The following is a 6873-nucleotide window of genomic DNA, read 5'->3' as shown; positions in this document are numbered from 1 at the left end:
CCACCCATTTAAAATGCTCTAGACACACCCCTGCAGGTGTTAAGTGACTCTGATCCTGTAGGTTTAGTCTCTGCATAGCCGGGGCGTCTGCAGAAATCTCTCATACCTCATCTGTTAATGCAGCCCAGTCGGAATAAGACCATCGATCCAGGCGTACATCTGTCTGGAAAATCTCCTGAATGCAGCTTTAATCTGATTTATCACACGGAAAGGAGCTGAAAATCCTGGGCCGCCCATTTACTGAATGCAGTTATGGGTGCGTGTGATGTGCACTGACCCCTATGAATTTAAACAGACAGCTGTTATGTCATGGGAGGCCGTTTGTTTATGCTGCTCACAGCTATTGTGTTCAAACAGCTTCTTCAGGCAGATGCTTAAGGTGCCCGGAAAGTGATTTTTTTAGGCAACAGCAAACTGAGTGAGAGCAACAGCGCCCCCAGGACCTCATGTGCAGTACTGCAGTCAACAACAGCAAGAAAATAATTCTTCTGGATGTTTTCCTTGGGAAAAAATGCTGTAGGTTGTACCATGAGGATGTTAGAAGGTAATACAGTAGTATTTTGATATTGATCATGTGGAAATATGAAGTCACTCATTTATTTAGAAGATTTTATCTTGATGTCACTTGACGCTATCATTATTTTGATCATTGAAATGATGACCAAATTTTCATTATTCAGTCAATTTTCCCTCACGCCGTGAAGAGATAAATTATGGATCAAGTATATGTAAACATTGGAATGTGTCAGATTTGGCAATGTCTGTGCTGACTACATATCTGTAGGCCTATAAATTATTCCTGAATTTTGTGTGGATCAAAACCAGTGGTCAATATTTTTCTTGATATTGCTTCTCATGAGTTTTTGAATTCACCGCTATTGCTTTTTGGTCATAAATATGGCGGCTGTGAATATTGCATTGTTTAATGGTAGGCTAGCCCACTGTTCGATTACCACATTTATTCAATTGCTTATGCTTGTATTATTCTCAAGTTGCTTTGGATAAATGTATATTTACAGGTTTGGAGTATGATAGCCTATTTCAAAGTGTACTACGCTATTATCACCATGGTGCTTTCTGTAAGAATAAACATTTAATGTAGCTATCTCAGTTTGATCACACATGTAGTTCCCTTGGGAACATGTAATACCCTGCACTAAAATTAAACTGAGGTAACTTGCTAGTCTTAAAAATAACCGTCAGAAAGGTTCCTAATACATTCGACATCGATTGATTCTAGAGCAGTACTTACTGATATTTTGGCGGGAAATATGGTTCTCGCTGTAAGCTGTCATGAGGAAGAGACATAGCCTATTTCTCTCAGTATTTGCGTGAAAATCTCTCTTATACGCACGTTTCGGCGCAGTTTATTTGTTCAGACATTTCTGAGACTGACTGAACCATAGACTGTATAAGGACTGAACGCGACTTGGAGACGCGCGCGCGTGTTTATGTGTGTGTGTGCGCGCGCGCTCATGTGCGCGTGTGTGAGGTGCTCTCTCTTTCGCGCTGGGTGAGTCCAGACTGCGGACGGGAGAAGAACCCAAGCACTGCTGTGATTTTAATAGGACAGACGGAGGATTGCAGAATATCTCTGCGACTCCTTGAGCTCGTTGATCAGCCGAGAGATGATGTTGATGAAGATGATGATGATGATGGTGTCTGTGATCATTTGAAGAGAGTTTATATGTAGCCTATGTTCCTATGAGGGATCGTCTGTGATCGTATGAAGGGTTTATCAGACACGGATATAAGCACTTTCAGCGGTGTTTGTGGACGGATCGTCGCGTTTTATAAGATGAACATTTGCGCCTATGTGTTATTGCAGCGATACAGAATGATGCTGTAAGTTCACAACGCTTCGGATTTTAAGGCGTGTGTGTGTGTTTGTGTGTGTGTGTGTGAGAGAGAGAGAGAGCATATATTGTAGGCTATTTAAGAGTAAATGCTGTGTGTGTGTGTTATATATGCCTCAGTTTGATCACACATGTAGTTCCCTTGGGAACATGTAATACCCTGCACTAAAATTAAACTGAGGTAACTTGCTAGTCTTAAAAATAACCGTCAGAAAGGTTCCTAATACATTCGACATCGATTGATTCTAGAGCAGTACTTACTGATATTTTGGCGGGAAATATGGTTCTCGCTGTAAGCTGTCATGAGGAAGAGACATAGCCTATTTCTCTCAGTATTTGCGTGAAAATCTCTCTTATACGCACGTTTCGGCGCAGTTTATTTGTTCAGACATTTCTGAGACTGACTGAACCATAGACTGTATAAGGACTGAACGCGACTTGGAGACGCGCGCGCGTGTTTATGTGTGTGTGTGCGCGCGCGCTCATGTGCGCGTGTGTGAGGTGCTCTCTCTTTCGCGCTGGGTGAGTCCAGACTGCGGACGGGAGAAGAACCCAAGCACTGCTGTGATTTTAATAGGACAGACGGAGGATTGCAGAATATCTCTGCGACTCCTTGAGCTCGTTGATCAGCCGAGAGATGATGTTGATGAAGATGATGATGATGATGGTGTCTGTGATCATTTGAAGAGAGTTTATATGTAGCCTATGTTCCTATGAGGGATCGTCTGTGATCGTATGAAGGGTTTATCAGACACGGATATAAGCACTTTCAGCGGTGTTTGTGGACGGATCGTCGCGTTTTATAAGATGAACATTTGCGCCTATGTGTTATTGCAGCGATACAGAATGATGCTGTAAGTTCACAACGCTTCGGATTTTAAGGCGTGTGTGTGTGTGTTTGTGTGTGTGTGTGTGAGAGAGAGAGAGAGAGCATATATTGTAGGCTATTTAAGAGTAAATGCTGTGTGTGTGTGTTATATATGCGTTTCATCTATATCTATCTATCTATCTATCTATAACTTTACATAATATATTGTCTTATTATCTCATTTTACTGTTAAACCTTTGGCAGACTTCTTACTGTCAAGATCCAAGACAATTCATAGGCATTTGGGTCAGTCGGTGTTGTCTGTGAAGCTTTCTTCTGGTTTAATGATTTTGTCTTGTGGTTATTGAAGAAACGACAAATATTTCACCACACGGAGAAATCAGACATGGTTAGAAATTGAGAGGTGCTCGGGGCAAAAAAAAATGCCTTTGAAAGTGGGAAAAAAATGCCCCTGTAATGATTTTATTTTTCCTATAACCTGATTTGTGATATAGTTTGATATAAGTCATTTAGGACCATTAAGGCCTTCATATCGGCATTGATGGTTCAATTAAGTTCCTTTAACACCTGGAACCTTTCCATCGCACAAACGGTTCTTTAGGTCATTAAAATGTTCTTGAGAGTAAGAAAGAAAATGGCTGTTTTAAGAACTGTTCACTGAAATGTTCTTTGGGGAACCAAAAAATGATTCTTCACTACAGAAAACCTCCTTTTGGAACCCTTGTTTTTAAGAGTGCATGAACTGATCAAATGTAAGTACAATATTTCACATTTTTAGAAAGTTACTCATGAAATGATGTTTTATTAACAAAGTTCGGGAGGAGCACGTTCCTAATTAACACGAGAGGAGCACAATCAGTAATCAACCCAATTAACAAGATAAGAGATGTGTATATATACAAAGCAGACTTACCTCTGTTCCTTGACAGTTTTTCGAGAATCCCTCCACCACCCCTTCTCCGCACTTACAACTATTTCTGTCCTAACCTGTAGGGGGAGGGTACTCTGGGTTCGGGCCAAAATTCTGAGCTCGGAGCCCTCCCCTCGGACAGCACGCCAAATACGCATAACCTTTACTCTGTTTATTATATGTAAGTGTAAACTCGTGAAATGTCCAAAAAATGTCCTTGAAAATCAAATCAATGGAAAAATTGCTGGCCCTCATGGTCATTTCTTTGTTTGGTACAGTCTAGTGAAGAGCCGTGCAGAAAGGCTTTAGAATGGTTGGACGAAGCTGTAGAATCATCATTCAAAAGGCTCTAGAATGAGCAGCTGTCTTTAATAAGTGCTGTGCCATTCAGTGAAGTTGATTTCTGAATTGATCCGATTTAGAATTGAGGATTTGATGCCAGGTGCTGTGGTATCTCTGTCCACACAGAATATTACATTTCAGCCCAGCTGGCTCGGGCTATATTGGGTTGTGTGTGTGTGGGTTATCCGTTATGTCTGCTGCTGTTGGATTAGTTCTTCATATAAATCTCACAGGAGCTAAAAGATTTCCCAAAGAAATACTGGTCCAAATATCACTTCCTCAGTATGAGCTATGAATTCAGGGCCCTCGTGAATAAACCTCGCGTACACATAAAACTTGGAATGCCGGGCTCAGAAGAGCACGCTCGCCATTTGTTACGCCCATGTGGGCATTTGTAAAAAGCAGGCTTGACGTGACAATGTGCTTGCCGTTGTGCAAACGTTTGACCCGGTGCATTTAATGTCTCCAATGGCGAAAAAAATTATGTGCGTTTCATTGTGATCGCTGGTTTTACAAATGTAATCAGCGTGATCGACGGCACTCGTGGTGCAATAAAGGCACCGGCGGAGAATGAATTCACTTTGTGTCAACAGAAATCACTTTCATTACTCCAGTGTGCAAATAATATGATGTACAAATAGGTCCGACTGATGTCATTTCGACAGGGCCTGGATGAATCAATCTTATTTGATAGTAGCGATGATATCTGGCTTTACACTCAAGCTGTGAGACTGGGCTTCTTGATGAAGCACAGTGTGAGGTGATTTCAATTGTATAGCCAACAAGGTGACCGTGTGTGTTTGTTTTTTTATTCACTCCCAGGGTACCCCGTATCTGACTGCAACCACCAATCCTTAGGGAGTAAAGGGTCATTTACATGTAATACTTTACCAGTAAATATAAAATCTGTCATTGTTTACTCACCCCAATGTCGTTTAAACCCGAGTGACTTTCTTCCATAGAATACAAAAGAACTGAAGCCTTTAATCTTCAGTATAATGTAAATAATGTTCAGTACAATTTGTGTTCTGCAATTGTGATAAATTTGTTTAAAAAACAAACCAAAATGTAAGTTATTCACTAACCATCTTCGCCTACAGTGAGCCTGGATCAGTGATTCAGTGAGTCAACTTTGTGTCCAGTTTGTGAAAAAATTATTATAAAATAATTATGAAAAATAAAAGATTTGTTCTAAAGAATGAATCAGACCCAGTGCTACTTCTCATAAATGAAAAAGATTGTAATATAGTGCACAAGTTGTATGTACTAAAGTCAAAAATACAATATTTTTGGATGAATAAATATAAAATAATTTCTGGTAAAGAAATTAAAATATTCCTGAATAACAAACGAAATGCTTTTAAAAGAATTAATCATTCATGAATCAGACTCTACTTCTCATAAGCTGAAAGTATTGTAATAAAGTCATATGTACTACTTTTATAGTTAAATATTAAATCATTTTGGGTAAATAAATAAATATAAAACAATTTCAAATAACAAAAGATTTGTTCAAATAAAAATGAATGATTCATGAAACAGACTCAATGAATCAATGCTACTTCTCTTATGAACTGAAAAGATTCATTGTAATCTTTTGTGTGTGTTAATTTTGCCTTTGGTCTTGCGCAGAAGAAAGAAAAGCATGCAGGTTTAGAGTAAATGATGACAAAATTGTCATTTTGGGGTGAACTGTCTCTTTTTATTAAGTGTACGTAGAATATAAAAAATCCAAATATGTTTTTACACAGCTTTTCAATACGGAAATTATGCTAAAGCTTTCCAAACATCAGGGATCTGTGGTCTGTAGGTGGATTCACTGGCTTGTTGTGTAGCACAAGACTTTAAATAGCAGTGTAATGGTCTGCAGTTATGCAGATGAGAGGGAGGGGCCTGCGAAGGGGAGGAGTTTGTCCAAGTGTGTCTTATTGCTAATGACTTCCTGTGTCGCACACACATGCTCACTTACCCCTAGCTCTTTAAAGTCAAATCACTTACAGTCTCACTGTCAGAGCGAGAGAGAGAAATAGAGCAGCTTACCGCTAATCTTTAAATGAAATGCTTTTTGCCTAGAAGAAAAGCCCTGCTGAATAACTATTATTTTATCCATTAGTTTTGCATTAGTTTCCTGAAATTTAAATCGCTGTCTGTTTAGGGAATAGTCAGGCAAGGTGCATCCAAATGAAATTAATTCCAAAATCAGGATTTTTGCCTCTGTGTTTGTCAAAGGAATACTCCTCTCTTAGTTGTTATATTAGTGATATTCTTCAGCAGATGTTTAATACCGCAGCATCATATTACGCTTTAAAAAGACATTACGTGCCGTTCAAGACGTTACCATAAAGCGACATGAAACTGCATTTATGTATGATACATGAACGCTGGATTCATGTTTTTATGATGACTCGGAGGATGTTCTGGAAATGAATTGGCAGTAACGAGCCAGCAGAGCTCATTAGTGTTGCAGGGAGAAGATGCTCTAGGCCTGCTGAGTAAATGTTAATCACAATGGAAGACTCTATGGGAACAAGTTGGAAATGTCAGGTAGTCGTGCGGCGTGGCCTGGGTTGTGGGTGGCGCTCGTGTTGTGTTTGTGGTTTTTTTTGTCTGTCTGTGGGCGGTGCCTGTATTGTCACTGGGCAACTGAGTCAATACCAGAATTTTAGCTTTAGATACCATAGGCAATAAAAAACCTGCCTCAGACGACATGATGAAAGTGAAAATTATTTTATTAACAGCACTTCGTAGAAACTTACAAGTTACATTGTAATTCTGATTTCTGATTGAAATTTTAATAAAAAAATATATATTATAATTTATTTTAATAAATAAATAATCCAAACAATAATCGAAATAAAATATTATTATTATTATTATTTCAAAAATAGCAAATCTAAATTTGGTTTTGGAATTTAGATTTTTAAAGTATTAAAATT

General features: G+C 38.9%; 1 protein-coding gene across 5 annotated transcripts in view; it reads left to right on the top strand.

Moving 5' to 3' along the window:
* The window catches only part of lingo1a (leucine rich repeat and Ig domain containing 1a), an 81992-nt gene that overhangs the window by 55417 nt on the left and 19702 nt on the right, over positions 1 to 6873 (top strand). Inside the window, exon 1 of one of the 5 annotated variants that reach the window (XM_016537307.1) lies at positions 2359 to 2710. The exons of the other annotated variants lie outside the window; for them this stretch is intronic. The gene's annotated coding sequence lies outside the window, so the exon portion shown is untranslated. Of the gene's footprint in view, positions 1 to 2358; positions 2711 to 6873 lie in introns of those variants that run through there. 5 annotated transcript variants of the gene reach the window in all.

This window comes from Sinocyclocheilus rhinocerous, unplaced genomic scaffold (assembly GCF_001515625.1).
Source record: "Sinocyclocheilus rhinocerous isolate Xijiao unplaced genomic scaffold, SAMN03320098_v1.1 scaffold1605, whole genome shotgun sequence".
Classification (NCBI taxonomy): Eukaryota; Metazoa; Chordata; class Actinopteri; order Cypriniformes; family Cyprinidae; genus Sinocyclocheilus; species Sinocyclocheilus rhinocerous.
The sequence above is the reverse complement of the archived record's forward strand: the minus strand, read 5'-3'. Positions and strand labels throughout refer to the sequence as shown.